This window comes from Lepisma saccharinum, chromosome 9 (genome assembly GCF_977018435.1).
Source record: "Lepisma saccharinum chromosome 9, izLepSacc3.1, whole genome shotgun sequence".
Taxonomy (NCBI): domain Eukaryota; kingdom Metazoa; phylum Arthropoda; class Insecta; order Zygentoma; family Lepismatidae; genus Lepisma; species Lepisma saccharinum.
In genome coordinates this window covers 87721010-87746887 of record NC_139237.1, presented here as the reverse complement: position 1 = coordinate 87746887, position 25878 = coordinate 87721010, and the positions used below count along the sequence as shown (strand labels likewise).

The 25878-nt window shown below is 39.0% G+C and overlaps 1 protein-coding gene across 1 annotated transcript in view; it reads left to right on the top strand.

Moving 5' to 3' along the window:
- Nucleotides 1-1390: 1390 nt before the first annotated feature.
- LOC145992222 (TWiK family of potassium channels protein 7-like) overlaps nucleotides 1391-25878 on the top strand; it is a 412232-nt gene continuing 387744 nt past the window's right edge. Inside the window, exon 1 of the mRNA XM_083128551.1 lies at nucleotides 1391-1787. The gene's annotated coding sequence lies outside the window, so the exon portion shown is untranslated. The remainder of the gene's footprint in view (nucleotides 1788-25878) is intronic.

Here is a 25878-nt window from a genome sequence, read left to right as displayed (position 1 = left end):
GCGTAGTGGTTAGTACAGCGTGCTACATCGCCGAAGCCCGGCCTCGTTATGGATGCTCCTTGCGAATGTCCCTTCATCAATTTCATCATATCAATACTCATTCTCATATTCGCGATTAGCTACAAGTGGCAGAAAAGCAAAGCGTATAATTTACATACAGTAAAACCTCGTTAATGCGGACTAATGGGGGGATAAGTTGACCGGTTTAACGAAAGTCCGCATTTACTGGAATAACCTAAAAGAACAGTAGAAAGCGCATTAAAACTCCGTTTATAGCAACAAAACACATTTATTATGGTGTATTTAAAGGGCATAGGCCTAAATACACTATACAGTACAGTACAAAGTCTGCGGGAAAAAGAATTTCATCAGTGGTTGACTGCCTTTTCCTTGGGAAGTTCTCTTGTTGACTTCTAGCCACATTTAAAACCTTGCATTCTGCTTTTTTCTACCTTTTGCCTGTCCGGATTAAGCGAAGTCCGGCTTATCGGAGTCTGGATTAACGAGGTTTTACTGTATATCAATGCCAAGATTGGTTATTGAAATTTCCCTACACCCCACTGGACATTTTTCAAACACTACGCTGTATTTGTGTCTCTATGTGTAACTTTAAAATAATATTAGACCTTTTTCTTTAATAATAAATAAAGCTTATGAAATAAATTCGTACTTAAATTACTCACATTTATCTTCACGTGTACATGTATCTTGACATATTTTGTTTACATATGCACACATGAAAACATATATGCATTTGTATCTTCGTTATTTTGTGCCGTTTGTCTATCAATTTGGCTTAATGACGATAATTAGGATGAATGATAAAATCGAATAAAAACAAACACAATGAATTGTCAATACCTTACCTGGGATTCGAACCTGGGACGTCTGGCTTCTAAGGATAACCACGGCGCACTAATGGCTATGTATTTCTATTAGTATATATCAACCCTGTGTGTGCCCCACTATTCTTATTTCTGTTCATCGTGTGACGTCATCGTCGCGATTAACCTGTAAACGCGGTAAAACAGCCGAAACAAAGTAATATCTGATGTTTTTGCTAGAAGCCCTGCTATTTCAAACGCCCTGCTCATTAGAAGGGAATACAAATTATAATGTTGACGTAAAATGTACTATTATGACGTAAAAGTCAGAAATTGTAGCAAACGAGGCATAGAAATTTTTAAAATAGATGCTACAACATTGTGGAAAAGCTTTCCATTCACCTTGCTAGCTTGCAACACTGACACACAACCCCTAGTGTTACTCGGTCGATGCGAGATACAGCAGACGGGCGCGGCTTGAAAAACCGGCCGGTAGGTGGCAGGCCTGTACTCCCACCCTCCTTTCCCGAGTTCGTCAGTTCAGGATCTGCACATGCGCACGTTAATCTGTGAGTCTCGGCGCTCTCAGTCGAAGCGGGTGAACGGTGAAGCGAACGTCTGAAGTTAAGTCAATTCAAAATCGTTGTTTCGCATACGGTAATACTGAGGAGCAAACGATTGTGAACATGACCGTTTAAGTATAATTCCAGGAAGCAGCAGTTTGTGAAAATCTGTCCCCGTTTGCAACTAATTCCGACAGAATGTCTGCATCTGAATGTTTTATAGTGGTGAATATATATTACTATTAGTGTACTAGTGGCTTTTGTTCAAGTATCGCGTGTAAAAGTGATAGCATTTGAAACAAACATACGAGAGTTTGGTGCCCCATCTTTGGACTTACTTCTTAAATACAAGATCTACCAGGATGAAATCAACGATTTTTCCAGTTAACACGGAAAACAGGTATGCTAATTTGCATCTTATCTTTGCCTTTTCGCAGTTTGTACTTGTTTACACGTAAACCTGTGTTTACAATGTTGTCTACGTTAATGTACGCGAAACGTTAGTACATGTGACGAAATATTCTTTCGTACAATTACATGATTTTAGGTTTATCATCGTGTTCGTAACACACCCACGTTCACATACACCTGTCAAGTAGTACCTGCTCGCAAGTGAGCTAAAATTGTTTCGTGTAGTGGGAGATAGTGTGAGATAAAATTGTCCTGCGAGTGCTTTGACCTAGTTTTTATAAAAACCAAAGCAAGAATGAACAATTGCGTATTTTTTTAAAATCAGAATTGGAATGCTAGAGATCTAGGCTAACTGCTAATCTAGGTTCCCGGGTTCGAATCCCTCTTTAATGATCGTATGTCTTACTTTTGGTTATAGCTATTATGTCGGCTTGATGGTTTCGAGTCACCTCAGGCCAATGCCTTGATGGTATATTCACCAAAGGCCATGGACAAATTTCGTCTCTTTGCTTTCACTGTTCTCTCTCCTCCCCTCACGGGTAACCTGATCAGTGGCGTGCTAAAAAAAAAAAAGGTAAAGCGTTCCCCTGTGCTTAGCGCCACGCCATGAAGGCGTATAGGGGGTGTGGGGGTAACGCCCCACACTTTTTTGATCCGGTCGTGAGTAGGGGTGATGTGATCAGCACCACGCCCCTGACCGCCTTTACCCCCCAGGGTTTCCCCCAGGTACCCATGTTATTCGACGCTGGGTGGGACGTTAGAAAAGTTCCCGGATTTGAACCGGCCGGGGATCGAACCCGGGGCCTTCAGCATGGTAGTCAGACGCGTTACCGACTGAGCCACTGCGGCCACCTGTTTCTTAAAAAGGGGGTGGCGTGCCCTCATTTGTGACAATCAATTTTGCCATTTGTCCTGCAACCGGCGGCTTTTTAAAGGAAATTTGGAACCGTGGAAGGGGGTGTGTAGTTACGATACCCGAGAATCCGTCCCCCGGGTACGCCATTGAAAGTAATGGTGCAAGTAAATAGCATTAATGAAATCCATAAACCAACAGCGTCGCTTTTCTACCCATTTAGGCTAATCGTGACGATGAAAGAACTTAGCACACCTTATCCATGTTTCGAACCAGGGATTCCGTACGTGTTGCGCTAACCACTACGTCTCGAGATCGGCATATGTGTTGTTCCGTCCACCTTCGTGATAAGCCTAGATAAGCGCCAATTTAATATAAACTTAATCAGCCTCCGTGGCATAGAGATTAACGTGTCATACCTTAAGACCAGCCCGTTTGAAAATTGCACAACACCTTTCTCGCTGTATAAACCTTTCTTCTTTTTACATATATGTCCAATCTTATCGTAGCGGTTGATCCAAGTACACAATTACCCCTCCATTTGGGGGTAAGGGTATATTTAGAGCCAGAATTGTCATAAATTGGGCCTTTGTGAACAATTTTAGGGGGTGGTGATATTTTGAAAGGGTGTTGGGGGTGTGAATGTGTGCAATAAATCACTGTACACAACAATTGTGAGCTCATGTTTTGTTCAATGTATTTTTTGACGGAAGTGGTCAACTACAGGCATGGGTGTCGGGAGGGGTGTCGAACGGGTCGCTGGATCCCCTCCTGAAAATTGACATCGTTCATTTAAAAATCCAAGAAAGCCGAAAGTTTGTTACTCTTATTGTTAAGGACAGAAATAAAGTTAATTTAGTTAGTATTCGAACAGAATAATCAAAGTAAAGAAGCATTGGATCGAAAACATTCAGTGAAAAATAGCTACTGGGACAAGGTTATATTCTACAATTTCATCCAAACAACAAATGGTTTCACAAGACTTACTTCAAATGGTTCCACAGTTTTCAAAATTCTAATAATTACAGTTGTAGGTGAGAGGTCACACAACAAACTTTATGAAAAAAACAAAAACTTTAAGCCAAATAAATAATGGTATTCACTTGTTTGGTAGATCGAGTCTCTACATTTATATAATAATAATAGTTATTATTATTTGGAAAAAAATGTATTTTCGATAATTTATAATATTTCTTATTGTATAATAACATTTGTAACCGTAGTAATAATATTTATCATTTTTCTACTATTCAACTTTTTATCATTTGCCCCCCCCCCCCCCGCCCGCAAATATTTCTGGCAACGCCCATGACCAGGGCCGGATTAGCCAATGGGAAACTGGGGCAATTGCCCCGGGGGCCCACCAAAAGGAAGCTGTGAAGGGCTTCCACCAAAAAATATTTTAACCAGCTGGATATGCTTGTGAAAAATTACATAAGTTGTATTTTTTAAAAAAAAAACAAAAAAACTTCAATATTGTCGTATATCTACACCCTTCTGGATCCAATTATAACACAGCTCTCAGTCGATCTGTTTGTAGATATCTGAAGCTCAGTATACTTTATACCATGGGCAAAAGGCAAGAAAAGTGTGTGTACTACTGTATAAGTGTAAGCCTTTGGGAATTTTCTTAAAGAAATTCCACAATGAACCTGTCGGTAATTGTCAAGTAGATGGTGACATATTTACTCTTAATTGTAAATAATATCATTTATAATAAATTATTTACGTAAGTACAGTCTACTACTCAGTTCTCTGCTTCCGTCTGAACGCCCTTAGTATTTACTACTTGTATATATTGTAGTTCATAATATACTGTTGACATTCAGATGCACAATTTTATTGCTGCTATAGCGTTACAATTTTCGTCCTGTAACTTTCTTTTCCTGGCTATTCTCCCTGCAAACCTATCTGCGATTTGTTCGATCGTGAATGACTACTGATTCTAAAATCAGGTCTACCATTTCAACTGCTGAAAATCGGTTGTTAACATATTGAGCTAATAAAGCTCCTAGTAAAAAAAATATTTAAAAAATGGCCCCCCACAAAACATTTTGCCCAGGAGCCTCCACAAACCTTGCTAAGGACCTGCCCATGTACCTTTGATCTCCCGTTCTCCTGCTAGAAAGTGTACAATTTTGCATGGTTTGTGAACATTTTCTGTAATTTTTAAATCGCGCAGATGTGTTATAGTGAAGTAATGTGTGGTTTTGCATGGTACTATAGGAATCAGTTGTGGCATCCGCGACCTGAAACTATTTTTTATGTTATATCGAAATTTCCAGGTTAAAAAACGTGCACATGATTCGCTTACTTTTTGAGTGTGCATTCAACTGTTCTCTACGTATAAGAACTGTTAATGTAGTAAGTCATTCATGTGCCACTTGACACATTGCACCTACAATCAAACAGCAGAATATACATATTTTAAAGGTGTGTATGTACTACGTTTCTAGTCTGTGGTTTTCTCTTAGACGTGATCTGTTGTATCATATGTGCATTTTTTGCACATATTTTTTCGATATTTAAGAGTACTGCATATAACTGGTTTTTACGAATATAAAAAGGTACAAGTAGTGCGGGATAGGATGTTTCTTACATACACCAGGCATACTTAGGGATAAAATCTTGCATGGTTTTTGAAGCTTTTGTTGTTCATGAATGTTTTCAGTTGATTTTCGCCCTCGGAAATGTGTTCTTGTGAAGCAAAGTACGTCTGTTGCCTTAGCGTGTTACTTTACCGTGTAGCAGAACAGCCCGATGGATTCGCGCAAGTGAATATAGCACCCAAAACGACTTTCCACAACAGCAGCTATAATTTTACGTAGTTAAGTTAGGGTTGTTACTGATTTCGACGTGTTCTTTTCCTATTGTGCATACAAACAGTTTTTTACTAACAAAAACCGGCGAGAATACTCTGAAATTCGAGGATTTAACTTACCAGTACACTATCGCCATTCTTTGAGATCAAATATCTCCGTTATTTGTGCTTTCCTAAAGCTGGAACCACATTTACATTACGTAAAACATTAAAATCTGTCGATTTAAATAAAATTCGACGTAATTCTCGAGGGGGTACAGTGGGTAAACGGCCCCCAAATTTTGTGTTACATAAAATATCGAAATCTGTCGATATTTAAAAACGAACGTAATTCTCGAATTGATACTGTCTATCAAGGGCCGCAAATACAGAATTCTAGGAGCATTGAAACTGTATTTACTTCCCAGTGGTGTGCCCAAGGGGGGGTTAGTGGTGGTCATAACCCCCTCTTTGGCCCAGTATTTCTGAAAAAAAAAAACCAAGGCAGTAAAATATAGAAAATGAGGGCTGACTACTAAAAAAATATATACTAACCACCTCATCCTAGGTACGCGACTGTTACTTGTCCATAATCATAGAAAATTGTGGCGGATTTTTAATCTTCTCTCCGTTTGACATCCACATTTATTTCGTGGCTGTCTGCCAAGCGAAATTGTTGTATTGCTTTATGTAATTTCAAATGAACTTTTTGGAGTATTTTCTTCTCAACTGTATCGATTGATACTTAATGATTAAGGCGGGGGGGGTCGGATCGCCTTGGAATCTTTCTCATCACGACCGTCACTAGGAATTCTTCTAGGGTGGTCAGACTGTGACATAAATTTGAATAGTATAATCTTATAATTAATAATAATAATAATGTTATTATAAATTAATAACAAACTACTGTTAAACTGCCAATTGCACTATTTTTATTACAACCTTGGGAGAGGATTCTAATAACGTCACTACACGAATGAAATTCCGACACAACTGTTTTGGTTTTTTTCAAAATTCTTAGGTTTGATATACTGTTACGCATAGTTCTTATCATTTACACACGCCGTGAGGAAAGTTTAGTCATAAAATTTAAGTTTTGTAACCTCTTACATCAAAATCTTATTCTTATAATTTTGAAAACTCTTGGCTCCATTTAGTACTTGGATTCAGTGATAGTCACAGGACAAGAAAATATGAAGTTCTGATTTGATTCGTGCATTCGTGTTCCGCATTTATTTTCATTGTTGTGGTGTGTGAATTTCCAAGGTGTGAACGGACAGGTTCGACGTCAGTGATAGGTCTTTGCTTTGTTAGCTTTAGATGGAGTGACTACCTAGTTTTGAGGGTCTGACCTGATGTTGGTTTAGTTCTATTATCACAAATAATACATTTTTGTCAAGCCCCGAGTGTCCGACTATCCAACTATTTGACGCTCGAGTGAAATTTTCTTCCTGTAGCTCTCTAGTTCATGCAAAAATATGTTCAATTCAGATCGTGTAGAAGGCGCGTCTGTATAGGACAGTTTCCCCCTCCCCCCGAACTTTTGACACTTCTGCCCTCACACTATCTACTAAATGACAGAAAATAGTCCTTCCCCGTTTTGGAACCCAATCTCCGCCACTGGTATCATCAGTTGGCCTTCAGCATCGACTGACATTCCTGCTACTTAAAGTGCTGGGTTCAACTCGCGACATCCATGCTAAAATTTGCGTGTCAAGAATCATCATCAATCTAAATACGTAGGTATACAAGAAACAATCACGGTAACGCTTTCGTATAGCGGAAACGGATTTCTTACTTTTTACATAAGAAAGTACTTACGCAAATCATTTTCTTTAGCGTTGTTGAAGTTCGGGAATGTAGTTTTGATCCATTTTAATGCGAAATCATGTGTTTATTTGCGAAAATATCTGTCCGACACGTTATTGCTGCTGCCGCCATTTGCTTTGTGCACGTGAGCACAATGTTCCGTGTGTTACATGACGTAACTTCCAGTAAGTGTTTCAAACCTCGCCGTGTTTTCACTGTAACATGACGTGTCGAGTATTTTTAATTTTTTTTTAAAACTATGCTTGCTTAACTAACCGAACCGAACCTAACCTAACCATACGGGAAATGGTTTGTGGGGCTAACGTCCATAGGTGGAGTTCTGCATGTAACACTAAAAACGATTAAAAAGTAACACATGATTAAGTTCAGTTACTATAATTTTGTTATGAAGCATACCGCAAATATTGACGTTTAGCATGATGTCATGTGTGGTAATTGCGCCGCAATAGAGAGTCTTAGACGATTTGATTGATGTGTACAGTTTGAAGAAAGAAAAACGTAAAATGACTTTGGGTTGAGTCAACAGTTACTGCTGAGGCATCAAAAGAACTTTTCAATTGATTTTTTCTAAAATTTCTGAAGCTTACTATTGTACCGAAACTTTTTAAAGTAATACGAGTATTGTATCAATAAAGAAAATAATGAAATGCAAAATGCAAGAATCGTACTCTTTTGCTTCTTTTAAAATTGACAACCAATATACTAATTAATATTTCTTTAACATTTTCAAATCTAAAAGGCGTAGAACCCAGTGTTTTTAAGTTGGTTTTTTTTGTTGTTTTTTTAAAATTTTCGGGGGAATGCCTCCGGACCCCTTATAAACTAGGTGATATTCAGTAACCCTCAGGTACATCATATGCTTCTCCCAGAGTCTGGCCACCCCAAAGCAAAAGCTCAAACTCTGCCCATGCTAACGTCAATGGTTTGGAAGGTATTAGCATAATTTCAAATCCGGGCACGAAAGTAGGTATTTTTCGGTGAACAAGATTGCAACACTGCATAAATCGACAAAACACTCGCACAACGCGCTATGAACCAGTACACTATCGCCATAATGTGTGTTACAGAATCGAAATAACGAAGAACAGTAAGTACTCGTAAATGTAAGAAATATACATTATTTTCGTTAGAAATTCATTATTACACCTAAAGAAATGTTCTGCAATGCAGAATAGTATGTTAGCAATGTAAAAAAGTGTGAAATAAATGATTTATAGGTGTTTCACCTAGCCGAAAGTATCACCACTTTAATTATATTTGTCACAGCTGCAATTTTCTTTCATCATTGACATAGTTATAATTATGACGAAATCGTTACTGGGAAATTGTGTTTTATAATAGGTTTCTTCGCAAATGTCAAACACTCCCATCATTATTTGCAAACAACTTGCAAGTAGGTAGCTAATCTTGAAGTTTTTAAAGCCGTAAAACGATCATGCTCAATATAATGCATTTCAAAACCATAAAATTAATATCAGTGCACTTCTCCATCTAGTGAGAGACTTTGACACAAATGTTCACGTTATTGTTCATGTTTACTCGAACATGATATTTCAGAAGTGAAGAGGTGCCATGGGCGTAAACAGACTTCTTTTCCAGAAGAGCAGTTCTTTATTTTCGATTATTTGAAGAGATAATAATACTTATTTTACATTCCCTTCTCTCTCTCTCTCTCTCTCTCTCTCTCTCTCTCTCTCATGTAACAAGCACATTGAACCAAATGGAATTTTTCACCATTAGTTTAGGACTTTGCCCCCCCCCCCCCTTGACCCTCCGTTTGATATGAAGTCTGTGGTTCTAGAATATTGAACGGACCTTTTATTTTTCATTTATTCATCTGAAATCGCCATTGTTTCTCATCGTCACGATTCGGGGAAGAGCGACGCAAAATTTGACAAATACGGAATTACTAAAAGATACAATGCTGGAATGTAAATTGCCTTCAGCTGCTAGTGGTAGGGTAAACTACGTATTTTTAAGGTGCTTGAGTTTTGTTCATTTCCATTGCTTTTCTACTTCTGTAACTTGTGGTGATGAGAATGAACAGTGAATTAAAGGGGGAGATGTAGGGGATGCATCCTCCCCCTTAAGTATTCTTATCGGCAAATGCAGATTCACGTGGCTTTCGGGCAGTGACGTCACCAAAAAGTTTGTTCCGGCATGTTAAAACGCGGTCGAATTTTTTTTAGGTGAACTCTGCCCCAACGATAATAGCTTCCATGATTCTTTTTTCCTTGTATCTTTTTTGTTCCTCTCCTCTGTTTCTATAATCTTGACCGCCCCTTCTTCCTCACTGGAGGGCCGGGCGCTTTAAGCGGTATAATTTCGGACTCTACATCGAAGTGTGCCGGTTCGAGTTCTGGGCATGAGTGTTCTTTGTGAATGTGATTTCATCTCGTCGCCTCGATTAGCCAAAGGTGGAATAAAAGTGTACAAGGGTGTACTTTTTATATTATTATTATTCATTTAGAACAATATTAATACAAATAAAGACTTGATGCCCTATGTGTTAAAAAAATATACAAGAGCTACATCTAAGGAGTGGTCTATAGTAGCAATGAAAGAAAGGAAGTTTGAGAGTTATACACATTTAGAACAAAGGAAAGTGTAAGGATAAGTGGGTTTGGATATGAGTGTGTATGAAATTACTGTTCGAAGTACAGGGATGAAAATTTTAAAATATATGTGTGTGGTGGAAATGGTGGTGGTGGTAAGCACTGAAAATAATATTACTTGAGTTAGAATTTATAGGCATGTGAATGTAGAAGACAACAAAACTGCGCTCTGCTGGTACTGAGTTTGACCTTCGTCGGGAGTTAATTCCAGGTTACCGCTGCTAAGTACGAGAAGGACTTCTGACCAAATCTGCTTTTGTTAGGTTTTGGGATTACTAGGTCACTATGTAAGGACGATCTGGTGTTTCGGGTGCTGAAATTGGAATAGTGAAATTGTAGCATGAAAACGGGGGATGCATATTAAGTGCCTATGCAAATTATCCTAATGGTGGCGATGCTTTACGAGAATTTTCTTAACTGGTGGAAAGCATCACTCCATGTTTTCCTCACAGTAAGCACACCTGCCCCCCTCCCGAGAAAAAATTGTCTGCGGGCGGCTTTGAAAGGGACGCTAAGAAACAAAAGTATAAATAGAAATATTTTCTTCCCCCTATATATTATCTATTCGGTTTCATTTTCTCTTTCCAACTGTGATTTTCACTATTCTGTTTCTCCATGCCTACCTGTGTCTACTATCTCTCCCCATCTCTCCATTTCTCTCTACACCTCATTCATCCTCTCCATCTATTTCTCTACATCCCTTCTCCTCTGTCTATGCCTCTCCATATCTTTCTCTCTCTCTACCACTCTTTCTGTTTCAACAACTCCCTCTGTCTTTCACTCTGTATCCCTGTTTCTCTCTAAAACCCTTCTCTTGTTCGCTCTACACATACATCTATTTTTCTTTCTCTATACTTCTCTTTCTCTACAATCCTCCTTTTTCTTTCTCTATGCCCTCTCCATTTTCTCTGTTCACATCCCTATATCTTTCTTTTTACATTCCCCCTCTCTCTACATACGCTCTTTCTCTCTCCACACCCTTTCTTTCTCTCTCTGCAACATCATTATCTCTATACATCCTTTCTCTGTCTCTGCAACCTCTCTTTTCTATACCCTCCCTTTCTCACTATACCTCCTTGTTACGACCTTACTTATTTTGTAACTTTGCAATTCCATGTTAAAAGAGAAATTGATATAGTGTTGCCTCGAGTTCTTGTTAATGTCTATGATACTACATGTTGTGACGCAAATATGAACGTGCCAATCAAGGCGTTGTTGAACTAATGTATTAACCTTCCTGTAGCAATCTAATGAAGTCAGCTCGCTTAAGACAACGGGCATTTATTATGATGTAAATATAGATTTACCAATCAAAGATTACACTGGTCTACGTCCATTTTGCTGACTGGAGGCTGATGGTTGTTCTTTAGTAATTCGGGGGTGGTAAATCCAAAACCGAAATCCGTTTTTCTCTATCACGTCAGGTTTCGGAGGAAAATAGAAAATTATCTAAGATTAGGGATGTATATTTAGAGCAATGAAACAACGTAGTCCGTAAAGAGATCACAAGATGGCAGCACATGGAATAATATAATGAATATTATTTCAATCAGTTATTGGAGCATTGTTAACCCCTAAACAAAGGACAAATATTACCGACTTTGTAAGGAAAGCATATAGTGCATATTTCAGAATTAAATTGGGTGACCAAGATAAATCCTGGGCACCTCACAAAGTATGCAGGACCTGTGTAGACCAAAGGAAAGAAATATGTTAGCGTCTGGAACAACCTTCATGTATCGGGACAGAGAGAGGCATCTATTAAGATATTTTCAAAGGGACGAAGAACTTGCTTATTGTACAGATGTGAAGGGACTAATTGAAGCTATGGGATGTACGTATAATGCAGAAGAATGGAGGCTTTTTATTTATAGCTCGAAGAGGAGTTTGAAGTGTGTGTTGCTGCATAATGGCAAGCTACGAAACAATGAAAGAACTGCTTTGAATGATGAAATATGCAAATGACCGTTGGCTTGTGTGCGGAGATCTCAAGGGCATTTCAATGTTACTTGGTCAACAAGCAGGTTTCACGAAATATCCATGCTTTTTGTGTTTATGGGACAGTCGAGCAAGGAATGAACATTGGGTACGAAGACTGTGGCCTGCTAGGAAAAGCTTTGAAGTCGGGGCGAAAAACATCCTGAACAAGCCGCTTGTTGATCCTAAGAAAGTGTTACTTCCTCCATTGCACATTAAGTTGGGATTAACGAAGCAGTATGTAAAAGCTCTGGATAAGAATGGGGCTTGCTTTAAATACATTTGCTCAAAATGTCCTGCATTGATGTATGAGAAAGTAAAAGCAGGTATTTTTGATGGTCCTCAGATAAGGATTCTAATGAAAGATGAAGAATTCTTACAAACAATGAACCGCACAGAGAAAGATGCATGGTGTGCCTTTTCTGATGTCATTACAAACTTTCTTGGAAACTTCAGGGCGCACAACTACGAGGTTCTAGTTGAAAATTTGTTGGTGCCTTTTCAAAAGTTAGGAGTAAATATGAGTGTCAAGCTTCACTTTCTGCACAGCCACTTAGATGTATTTCCGTCCAATCTTGGTGCCGTAAGTGAAGAACAGGGCGAACGCTTCCACCAAGACATAAAAAACATGGAGCACCGATATCAGGGGAGATGGAATGAAAACATGATGGCCGACTATTGCTGGTGCTTGCAGAGTGACGTTCCTGAGGGCACCTACTCCAGAAAATCAAAGAAACGAAAATTTTTGCCTAAGTAGGTATGCATGTTGTGCTATTCTGTGGTGTATGTTAAGTTTAGCATAAGTACAGGCATCAGGTGTTGACCGTATGTGCTCGTGAAACAAATTGATCAATTTGCCGGAATTGCCTAAAACTTTTTGTCCATTAAGAACTCCCTATTGAGAAAATAGAAAAGTATGTTTGTAAACAACGTGACGTGATACTCTGCATGGACATCTGACTACGACGCAATCTCTTTGCAAGTGCTGTTGGAATGTATATAATTTCCTGAAAATTTGGAAATGTGACTTGTGAAACAATGCAACTTAATATCTGTTATCAGCTACGCCACCTATGTTTGTAGTCCTATAATTTCATTATATGCAGATATCTATATGGAAAATTGTTGGAGTTTAGCCCAGTATTATAATATTGTGAAAATTTTCAAATGTGATTTGTGAAAAATTGTGACGTGATACGCTTTTTCTGACTACATATTTGGAATCAGCGACCTCAAATTATATAGAGTCAGTTAAAATATCTAAGTCAGCAGAAAAAGAAATTTCATTATGAACAGATATCTATATGGAAAATTGTTGGAGTTTAGCCCAGTATTATAATATTGTGAAAATTTTCAAATGTGATTTGTGAAAAATTGTGACGTGATACACTTTTTCTGACTACATATTTGGAATCAGCGACCTCAAATTATATAGAATCAGTTAAAATATCTAAGTCAGCAGAATTTTTTTTTTGATATGTAGACTAGTGTTATCAATGTTTGATGAACTAACCTAATTGTAATTAAATAATGGCGGAACATTTAAATTTGTATAATTCCAAAATGTAAGATTTTATCAACGTTAAGGAAATAATTGTTAACTCAAATGAATATGTAAACTTTCTTTGTAAATTATTAATAGCCAAACTATGTATTTTTCAAATATCCTTCTGTTGTAACTTGGAATATTGTAATAAGAAATTACCTAAAGACAGGTGTTCGAGGCTGGAACTTCGGGTATAAATACGAAGCAGTTTGGTCCGTAAGGAGGTCTGTTCTGGTGTCAGTCTAGGAAGAAGTGAATAGGTGCAAGCCGCTCTTCTGTAAAACCTAGACTGGCCAAATAGGAACGGTCTAATCTAGGAAGAAGTGAATAGATGTATGCCGCTCTTCTGTATAACCTAGGTTTGGGCCACCCTAATTTGACCTTTCTAGTAAGTTTGAAATTATCTATTAACCATTGATCTCCAAGTTCCAGTTACGAGTTACCTAACCACTGGCTGTAAGTACTCAAGCAGTAAATAAACATTTCATTAAAACTTCACGACTCTGGTTGGATTTGTTCTGCACCTGCCCTGAAGATAGGTTTCAGTGTAGACCCTTAGAGCCTCAGTGCTCCCGGCTATAGGAGTAAAGGGTGAGGAAAGTTACTAGGAACGTAACAGATCCTCTGCCCCTCTCTCTCCCTCTTTCGCTCTCTCCCTAACTTCATTCTCCCCTTCTATCTCTCATTAACCTCTTTTTCTCTCACTTCATGTTCCTGTGCTATTCTTTCCATCATGTGTTTCCATCACTTCTTCTCTTTTCTATATTTGAGTCTCTGTGTCTCTCGCCTTATCTCTCTCCCTATATCCCTGTCTGTTGTGTGTGTGTCTGTCTTTGTGTGTGTGGTGTCTGCTCTCCTCCAAATGCTTCTGACTATCTCGTGAAGCCCTATTTGAATAAAGGGTTTAGATTATTTACCTTTGGGTATTGACGTCTTCGCCTTGTAATCAATGTGTATCGGTTCGAATACCACTTCAAACTGTAGTTCCAATCGCGATTGGTCTATTTGTGCATAAGGTAAAATTAAAAAATAATTTATACAATGCAAGAAACACATTTGTAAAACAGATATTCCTACTAAATTGTCAAATGATGCAACAAGCATCATTTCGTTTTTTCTATCTCCATGAATGATAAAAAATCTAATATTAGAACGGACAGATAGTTCCACTTTGACAAATTGTTTACAATATATATATGTGTTGTCAATATATACTAATTAATTTATAAAACAATTTTAAGATACTGGAAAACATACGGCATTGCAACTTTTTGTATTTCATTTTGTTGCTTTCACATTAAATTCTTGAACAAGGGACTAAATGATGAATTGTTGCCGTATTATTTATAGCCTACAAATATGCAGTAAATGTAACTTTCATTGAAACTTCTCTCGCATAAAAACAGAGACATCTGTTGTAAAACATGAAAATACTAATGAAAGTGTTACAAAATGCAAGAACTTTTCACCAAAAAAAATTAGTAGCCTAAAAACCATCGTGTATCTGGACAGTGAACGTTCGTGGGAGATTTTTTTGAGGAAGGTAATTGATAATTAATTATGTAGTGTCTTTTGTTAATTAATTTTCTTCCATCTAATTATTGCGAATTATATATTTTCTCCGCTCAAAAAGAAACGTGTTAATTGTCAATACCAGAGTACTGGCAAAAAAAGTTAATTCGCACGGTGATGAATTGATGGGTAGCAAAACCCAGGAGTATATTCGTAGTGTTGCCAGCTCATCATTCCTCCGTGGTGGTTATTTTGAATATAAAAATAATCTAACATATAAAAATGGATGTATGTGTGTCTGTTTTTTGTTCCGGCATAACTCTCGAACGCCTGGAGCGATTTCAACCAAATTTGGTACACGTATCACTTGCAATCTCGAAAGAAACACTGTGGGGGTAAGACACCCCTGGCAGCCCTAGGGGTGGGAGGGAGTGAGACGCAAAAATAATCGAAAACGACCGATATTAGTGTGGAATCCATAGTTTTCGGGGTCGCTAAGATGAATAGTAACACTCCTAATACTGTTCCACTTCAAGTTCATCACCTATCTGGATGGGGGTTGAGAGGGGGTGAAAATTAAAATGTCAAAAATGACTAGTTAGTGTCGAATCCATAGTTTTTGGAGTCGCTAAGCTAATTGGTGACATTCACGATGACCAAACTTGGTACACATATGACTTACAATCTGGAAAGAAATACTGTGGGGGTAAGACACCACTGACACCCCTAGGGGTGGGAAGGGGATGACATGTAAAAATAATCGAAAACGATCAATATTAGTGTGGAATCCATAGTCTTCGGGGTCGATAAGATGAATACTGACACTTCCAATGCCGTTCAACTCCAAGACACCCCTGGCACTCCTAGGGGTGGGGGGTGGGAAGGGGTGACATGCAAAAATAATCGAAAACGACCGATATTAGTGTGGAATCCATAGTTTTCGGGGTGGCTAAGATGAATAGGGACACACTCAATGCCGTTTAATTTATTTATTCTTGCTCTTGAAGGTGGAACTTAAAATGTTGTTAAATTTATATTATAGTGAATTTGTAAAATAAATAAAACTTTCTAATTTGTATACTGTACTTATACTTTTAAATACCTGTAAATAAAGTTAGTTACATTTTACGCTATAGTTAAAATTCATTAAACACCCGGATAATGAGCTAGTTTTGAATATATTTCAACTATACCCTGTTCCAGGAGTCTGTTTAGCAAGCGAGCAAAAGCAAATGCACTGCACAAGTAGTGACTCGACCAATGAACGAGTGAGAAGGAAAGTGAATGTATGGAGGGTAAAACGCAGCTGCAGGTACCAGCCGTTTGCAGCAGAGCGCACTGCTTTGCTCCGCGCTCTAGCTTTCTCCCCTTCCCTATCCTTGTGCGTGGCCTTGCATTACAGATTCCAGGGACAGGGTGTAACATCTTGACCTTGAACGAAGCAAATTATTATGTCTGTACTATGGCCGCGTGCACCAACGCCGATTATTTCGAAGTTCAGATGAACGAGATCAATTTTAATCCACTCTAAATGAACTTGATTTAAAGATTTGCATTGCACCAACGAAAAACGACGTTCAGGAGATTCCGTTCAACTGATCCGAGATTAATTTGTAAGGCTATACCTGATTGGTTGGCTAAAACAAATGACAATCAAGAACCCTATAGAGTAATGTGATGTGTTAAAGTGTCAACATGTAGAAGAAAATAATTCGGGCTGCAAATTAGTGGAGTGGAGTGTAAAAAAATATTAAAAAAGAACTGACGGCACAACACAAAAGGAGAGGGAGAAAGCATGGAACCTTCTTCTACGGGACTTTAATGCCTTACGAAATGCGTTCGATTTTGAGAGAACAGCGTACGCTGAACCTCGCCCGCTCAATAAAGATATATTATTATTATTTCTATTATTACTGTACTGTGGTAATTATTTGAATTTTTAATTCCTTAATTCGTATATATGTATATTGTCGTGTCGTGTAAATAGCCAGTAACATGTGTTTTCGTAAATTTATACAATCATATTTCCAACACCATGTAGCAATATCGTAAAGATTGCTCTGTTCTAATTTACCTTGCACTTGCACGTAATATATGACATTTATATATGTTTTGTGTTCTGGGATAGAAAGAACAGTATTTAGAAACATTACGACTTTGCACCACAGAACCACAAATTATTATTATTATTTTCGCAGTTTTAAGTTTAATTTACACAGTTCTCGAATTATCAGGATTGTATATCCAACATCTCTAGCGTTTGCACGCCCTCGATATCACTTTCCGCTCTTTTTATATTAAAAAAACAAGTGCCTGCAGTCGAAGCGTCAGTAACGTGAACCAGGATCAGCCACCAAAACGGTGGCGAATGGCCGATCAGAAGATAAACTCGTTTTGATGTTCCTAGATCGCGATCAAGTGTTGAACCGTCTTCGTGCAATGGAATTTTCCAGTGATCCTTTCCCGATCCGAGTTTAAAATTTGATCTTCGTTCGTGCACACGGCCATTATCCGACTTATATTAATCCAGATATATTTGCACATACGCCCTACCGAACGCATCGAATGAGGTCTCGTGTAAGCCCGCTTTATATGAAAGTATTTTCTTGTTTTTTCTTAACATTTCTGGTACGATCAAATTCTTCCGTGCAAAGTGAAGAAATCTTATAGCATATTGATGCCATAACGTATTCCATTGCATTTTCCACAAATAGAATCGGTCTTAATTTTCTTAGCATTTCGCGTAGCATAACCAATCAGAAGCACGCTTTAAGGCACGAGTGCAGTTGTAATGGCGGCCGAGTGAGATGCAAACGCATCACTTCACATTTCTAAAAGCCGATAACTATTCAACCGAGAGCAATAACGTTTCGTATAAAACGTTATTAGATACAAAACAATGGCGCTGCTTAAATTCATACTTTATAGCGCATACAGTACATGTATTGAACAATAAATTAGTTTTTTCTCAATTGTAAACACAGGTCACTGGATCATCTGTTTTGCATTCGTTCTCTCGCAACAAGTCTCGAAGCAAATCCTTTATGGGTCTCACTTATCGGACACAGTGTTGAACACCGTCGTCTATTGACGTCACAATAAATGTTCTCGTTGCTAGGTTAGCCAAGTTAGCTTTAGAGCTCTAAGCATAAATAATGCCTTTTTAGTCAAACCTGAGGCTAAGAGAACTAAACCTAAGAAGCCTAACCTAACAATGAAGCCAACTGCGCTGACGTCAGTAGATGACGGTGTTCAATACGCTGTGCGTTAAGTCATGCTCATCCTTTATTTCCATCCTTCAAACATGAACTGAAACGACATTCTAATAATTCTTATTCAGTGTAGCAAAATCCATACCTTCGCGAAATCACTTCGAGACTTGTAAGAAACCCCTGCATATGGATGCTAATTAAATGCTATCAACCAATCAGATTTGAAAGTTGCCTGTATACTGGTAATTGACAATTAGAATAAATCTCTCCTACGCTCAGTAATATTGCTCTCATTATCCAAATTGAACGCCGAATGATACTAATACATACAGTTACAAGGAAATTGAGATAATGAAGAAATGAGGAGATTAAATTATATTTTCAGCTTTCGAAATTAAGCCCTTAATAACAATTAAAGCTTCCGAAAAAATCCCGAAAAAAATGTGTGTAGACAGTTTATTGGCTTATCCGCCAGGTGCCGCCTTTAATTCTATTACTGATTTTTTTTTTACAAAATGAAATGCAGGGTTTCACCATTAAATTGTTTGATTAACTTTATTGCAGGCAATTTAAAAGCACAAAACGAAATTTCAACTTTTCGTTTCAATGGGTATTCGATCTGCTTCCCAAAGGTTTTATTACTGCATATTGTTTGGTTTAGTTGCACAAAAATGTACAATTGAAAAAAGGTTCAAACGTGATCTAAAAGTACAATTATTTTTAATTTCAAACCTAGCCGAAACGTACCTTTACCAAGACGTTGAGGCATAACAAAAAATGTACACTTGCTAAAATTTAGACCTGACAAAAATATACAATAAATGGCAACTTCAAACCTAGCATAAATGTATAATTATAGACATCTTTAGACCTAACAAAAGTGTACAATTGCTAAGAAGTTCAAACGGAATCAAAATGTACAATTACTACCAACTTCAAAAGTAATAAAAACGTAGAATTGGCAACACCTTGAAGCCCAACAAAAATGTACAACTAATTGCAACTTGAAAGCTAACAAAAACGTTAAATTATTGATGGCTGAACCTAACAATTATTTTAAAAAATATCATGTGACCAGGAGTAAGTCATGGAAGGATTACGCTGCTTATTGGTTGTTAGGCACACAGCTGTTTTTTTTCTCACGTACGTAGGGCTTGTAAATATGAGTCTCCAGAACTGTTCAGGATTGGAGTTTTGTTATTTAGCGTCGCTTTCCTGCCATTTTGGCTAATCGCGAAGATGAGGATGAGTGATGATGTGGGGAAATATATGAAAAGACGCTCGCAAAGAACACTAGGGGTGTGCGGGCCAATTTTTTTTGGTCGGGGCGGGAAATGTTTTAGATCCCGAATTTTGCGACATGAAAAATTCGCAACTTCCCAAGTAATTCGAAAAATTTCCAGAACAACGTTCTAGAAATCTCGAATTCTACACATAGTTTTCGCCTTAGGTGACAGTTTTTGAATTTTTGGAATAAAAACTAACATTTCCTCGGAAGTTTCAGACTCTTACAATGCAGAAAACATCGAGAATTAACGACTTTTAAAAATGACTATTTAGATTTTCGCTACAGTTCGTGATCCCGAAAAATCGGGAAGTAATTTCACGAAGTCGGGATCAGGACGAGAATAATTTTCCTGATCCCGTACATGCCCAGACCGGGATTTGAACCCAGAACCCCTGGCGTCGTAGTATTCTGTGCTAACCACTGCGCCATGGATGTCAGCATAAGTGACACTCCACGCAACGGTGTTACCAAGAACCGCTCGATATAGCTATATTAATTACTCAGAAACCACTTGGGTTGGAAAGATAAAATTTGGTGTACTGAAAGGTCTACCATATTCCATTTTATCACTGTGTAAATTATTGTCACTTGTCAGTTCGTTCGTTAGTCATTAGCCAATGAACTTTCGACATGTCAGGTTGCAGTTATTACCCATGGGGCAACTTGTTTCGCATATTTCTGCGGGAATGTCTGGATTTGCGAGAACGCATGGTAATTTCTCGCATAAGTTCCCTATTCGTTCAGCGTATCCTGCAGTAGTGCCAGCACCGGGGCTTATCGATCAGCTACTTTCGATTGTTTCTTTTTTGCGCCACTGTTGGAAGCGCCGAAATCGCATCGCCAGGTGGGAGCGTTGCGACGCGCCAGATAACGGGGTTGACGGGACGTGGCGCGCGGTGTGGGGGAAGGACGGATCGCCGTCATCAATTACGTCCGGGTGCGTAGCCCGGGAACGCAACCGGTTGACGCACAAACACGCATGGATTGTGCCAGTATCCGTGTTCGGCTCGTGTTCGTTGACGCCACGATTTTTACGCTACGAATTCCTCCCCCTCACCGGTTGCTGTTCGCTTCGTACCTGGCACCACTGGGCGATCTGAAAGTCCCATCATTCTCTTCAGTGATTCCCAACTGTTTTCAGCGAAGCATCATTTCGATAGTTTGTCTTTATGTACTCGTTAATCCATTTAGTAAAACTTATCGTCAATGTTTAACGATACAAGGCTTTCTCTCGTCGTAGAGGATGATTTTTAGATCATACTGCTATACACTCAGATTTTTGAACTGGTGGTTGGAAATCAGTGAACTGATCAGTTCAATGGTGTTCGACTGTCCGAAAAGTCCACAAGGCAGTCTTAAAGAACAGTTAGGCCTCCCCGATGGCGCAGTGGTAGCGTCGTCGCCTTGTAATCAAGGGGTCCTGGGTTTGATTCCCGGTGGAGGCATATAGTGGTTCGTATCCCACGTTAAACAGTAGGTCCAGTCCCGATTAGCCTTACTGTGCATAAAGTGGACTTAAAACAACAAATCAATCAATTAAAGTACAGTCTTTTCGAAATTGACGTCACAGTCGTAGTGTACCACACATTCCTGAGCTGCCCTGGCCTTCGTAGAAGGCAGGAGATACAAAGAATGCGTTTACGACAGCAGTATACGTTTCCAGTATCGTGAGTTGTAAAACGGAAGTAGGGGAGAGAAAGGAGGGAGAGAAACTGAGGAAAGGGTTTGGTTTGGTTTGATTTGATTTAGTCCTCTTTATGCACAGTACGGCTAATCGGGACTGGACCTACAGAGTAAAGTGGGATCCGAACCACTATGTGCCTCCACTGTGTATAGAACCCTGGACCATTGATTACAAGGTAACGACGATACCACTGCGCCATCGGGGAGGCCCTGAGGATAGGAGATCGGAGGTAACAGATGGAAGAGGGAGTCTGTGTTCGCTTTGGGAGCGAGAGGATAAGGGAGAAGTTCAAGGGATAGAGGAGAAAATTGGGTGTGTGAGTGAACATAGGAGGATTATCGATCAAATATTCAAATACGAGACAGGTAATTCCTTTCACTATTTATGTCCCTGCCGGTTCAGTCTTAAAGATCTTAAAACCCGAATTTGTGTGTCGCCATTCATTTAAGACTTGTATAGATTACCACTTATCTAGGTACCTCTCCTGATGACGAAAGATTAAGGCTAAATCTAAGCGAGTAGCTATGAGCTATCGCTGCCCGGGATGCGATCCCAGCACCGTTAGATGTGGTGTTATTCGTAGTGGAGGCGCCGGGCATCGATCCCCGTACGCAGTGCAGTCCGAAAGCGCCAATTCAACCAGCATTCAAGTCCGCAGCACGCAGTACTCGACAATGCAGTCTATGAAATCATATGAACGCGGTAAAGCAATGTGTTCAAAGTTCTATCTAATGACTGCATTAGGCGCTGCAGTCGAGACTTTGAAACTGTACTGCGACACCACTCTCAAAGTATTCTCGCCTGTACAAGGCCTTCGTTTAGTTTCATGTCCCAAAGTGCCGAACGCCGCTCGCGACACGAAACAAACTCGAGTCTGATGCTCCCCATGTTACCAAACCTATTGTTAACGCATAGGCCGTGTCCGAATCGGCAACTACTGCCGCAAAAAGTATCTTTTCAGCCGCAGAATCCCGCTACCATTATAGTTCGGATTCCTGGCATAGGTTGAGTTGGAGAGGAGAGGTGAAAGGCGCCATAGGTGCACGATTCAACTCGGTGTACAGCCTCGTTCGGCAGCCATATTGCAACTTTCACTTTGTAGAGGCCACGTTTATTAAATAGACAGCCTAAAAGTCTGTGCTACTTGGGCATTTTATCTATAACAGTGAATTTAGAAGGATTGCAAGAGAAGAAATCATATTTTAGATTTTCCATTTAAGTCGATGCAAAGCATTATAGTATTCAGTTTTCAAGAGAATCAACAAACACAAACATCCATGTGCTACCCAGGATTCGAACCCGGGAATGTTGGCGTACGTTCGCAATGCTAACCACTACGTCACGGAGGTCTACTATCCATTCTTCTACACGCTACTTGAGCACTGTAGAGCAGGTACAAACTACCATCATCTATGCATCACACTCCAGAACTCACGTTAACTTTACGGACACCCTGCTTTCAATTCATATAAATAAGTCTGTACATACGAGGGTTGTCAATAAAGAATCTACCTGATATACTTGGCACGAGTTTCACTCCTTTTGAGCAGAGCCACCACAGAGCTTTACTCATTTACCCCATTGGTGGATGAGCCATTGGATACTGTTTTTGAAGCTGTGGTGATTTAATATTTGAACCATGAAAAGATTTTGAGGAAGTGCAAGATGAGTGAAGTAGGCTGGATGCGGCAGTGGTTTGCAACAACAGATATATGAGCTGGAGCATTGTCTTGAAACAGTCTCACAATTTTACACACGCTACTTCCGCACACGTTTACTTCGGTAGCAGAAGAAGTAGATGAGATACAGGGCTGTCATTTTCTAGTTGTATGACATAGATGTCTGTCATACGTCATACAGAGTATCGTGTCCCTGCGATTCTTCATTGAGCCACCCTGTACCTTTCAAACGGACGCCCCTTCATACGATACAGGCAACACTGTGTTCAATCAACTTCGTGCAGGTTTATTACAGAGCTTTCAGCGTAACACCGCGACGGGTATCCACACAACAAGGGCTTAAAGACAACTTGCAAGGAACTCGCCACCTGAACTGCAACTTCCGCTAATTAATTAATCCACGCAGTCGGTGATAAACTCACGCACAATCACCCACACGCACATATACTTCAAAGGGGCCGGGCTGAAATCCGATTAAACTTAGAAGACCAAGAGAGCAGTGTGGAATAAGGGAGCCCGCCTTCAACGCAGCTAAGTTTGTGTGTGCGCTAAACGCATGTAAGCGCGTTACGCACGCAAATTAGACACTAAGCTGAAGGCGTAAATGGAATCGCACTCTGCGACTGAATTATTCAGTAATGTTCAATCGACCGAATTGATGCCACGTGGTGCATATATGCCACTTGCAATTGGATATTGTCTCCTCCCATGCCAGAGCTATCTACGGTTAGAACGCCTTGTGTGTAGTCGGAACAGCCTGTGCGAGTTTCGGCTATTAACGCCTTTCGGATAAAAATCATGAATTTTATTTTAAAAAATTATTTTCGATGATTTTTTATTTAAATCTATTTGTTTAAAAACCGCTTAAAATTGCTTGCATGGTTTTTGGCGGCATGTCCATAAATATGTTTTTTATAGAAAGGCTTTTTCTATTAAATGCCTCTGTAAAATAGTTGAACAGTTTGATTAAAGCAAATATATATATACAGGGTGCTCGGAAATTCCCCTTACAAACTCCTAGGGCTAGTAGAGGGGACTGAGTAGACAATATTTGGAATAGGAACCCATGTCCGGAAATGTACCGTTTCCGTGGTATAACCATGACAATGTGTCGGATGTGCCTGTGTTGGTATGCAACCGGGTAGGCAGTACATGACGTCAGAAGATCACCTGATGGCACGTGACGTCTACAAATTGTTGCGTTCCACTGCCGACACAGGTGCTGATCATTTCTTTTTTGTTCCCTTGGCATTGTTACCAAATAAATTTGTTTGTATTATGGACTGTCACACGCCATTCACTTCTGTACCTTACGTAGCACCTCATTTGACATGGTTGTAATAAATGATAACACTTTAGGTCATCAGGTGATCTTCTGACGTCATGTACTGCTTACCAGGTTGCATACCAACACAGGCACATCCGACATATTGCCATGGTTGTAACACGGAGACGGTACGTTTCCGGACATTGGTTCCTATTCCAAATATTGTCTACTCAGTCCCCTCTACTTGCCCTAGGAGTTTGTAAGGGGAATTTCCGAGCACCCTGTATATATATATATAAACATACATTTTTCTGATACCGTAACTACTATGGAAATGTTTGTTGAGTGTGTTAATGACACTAATAATAATTTCAGTAACTTTTCTTCCAGTGAAAATAAAACATTCTGCATGTACTATATAATTGTAACTTAAATATTTTTTATAATCTATGTAGTTGAATTTTGGAGATTTTTAAGAATTAGAAATTCTTGATTCATAGGCGAAGTTCAGCCTGTGGCTGCTCTAACACTTAAACCGCAAAATCTAGTACAATAAAACAAACAAAATACAATTACTACTATAACATAAGAATTCCATTACATTTTCACTTCTAAATATTTTAGTATTTAACACTCTAAGCAGATAAAAACAATTTTTGTCATCCACACACATCAAAAAGTTCATCTTGGGTTCAAATTTGCTGATTTTTTGTTTTGATTTCAACGTAAGCATGCTGTATCTAGTCATGTGTACTGAGGCTCAGCTGCCATGTTTATTTACAATTTATTGATAGGCTATTGACAATATTTACGGTTTAACATGAATAGTATTTTGTATATTTTTCCACACAAAATGTTTGCTATCTTTGCCCATAAAATTATTGAATTTTAAATCAAGAGAAATCCTGTCTTTACATTTCCTTTCGTATGAGTTTCACACCATGAGTACATATATTCTATTTCCTTTATTTTCCTATCTTAGAGCCTAATAAACACCTTAAATGATTACGAGAGTAATGTACTTTCACCAAAAGTGTTTGGGCCTCTCCGATGGCGCAGTGGTAGCGTCGTCGTCTTGTAATCAAGGGGTCCCGAGTTCGATACCGGTTGGAGACACACAGTGGTTCGGATCCCACTTTAAACTGTAAGTCCAGTCCCGATTAGCCTTACTGTGCATAAAGCGGACTTAAAACACAAACTCAATCAATCAAATCAACCAAAAATGTTTGATGTCTACAAAAGCCTTATGTACAGTATTCTAAAAATTTATTAATTTAGAGTGATGTGTTTGGTCGTAAAAAGAACATGCGTACATGGGCGCCGCCAGTAATTTTGGCAGGAGGGGGCAAACTCTTGGAATAGATACGTTTCATTTAAGTAAAGCTAAGTATATGAACACACAGTGGCAGCGCAGATCCTGTGATTAGGGGGAGGGGGAAAATACAATCGGAGAAGGAAAAAACCTAATTTCACATCGCTTTTTTATTCTATTGATGGGTCTAAGACGCAAGTATTAATATTATCCACGGAAAATAATAACATCACGCAAGTTGACAATATCAAAATAGGAAATTCGAATATCAAACCAAGTGAGGGTCTAAAATATCTTGGTGTCTACAATTTCTCCTTTTCACAACATGTGAAGATTATGTGTGCATGTCCTTTCATCAATTTCGTCTTAACACCATTCAACCTTATTCAGCTGAAAAGCAAAGAAAAATTGATGCAATCCAATCAATCAGTCAATCTAATCTCATCTGCAAAAGAAGGTTGTTTATGTTTGAGCTGCAGCGAGGGCTTTTTGCTCGAGCGCCACC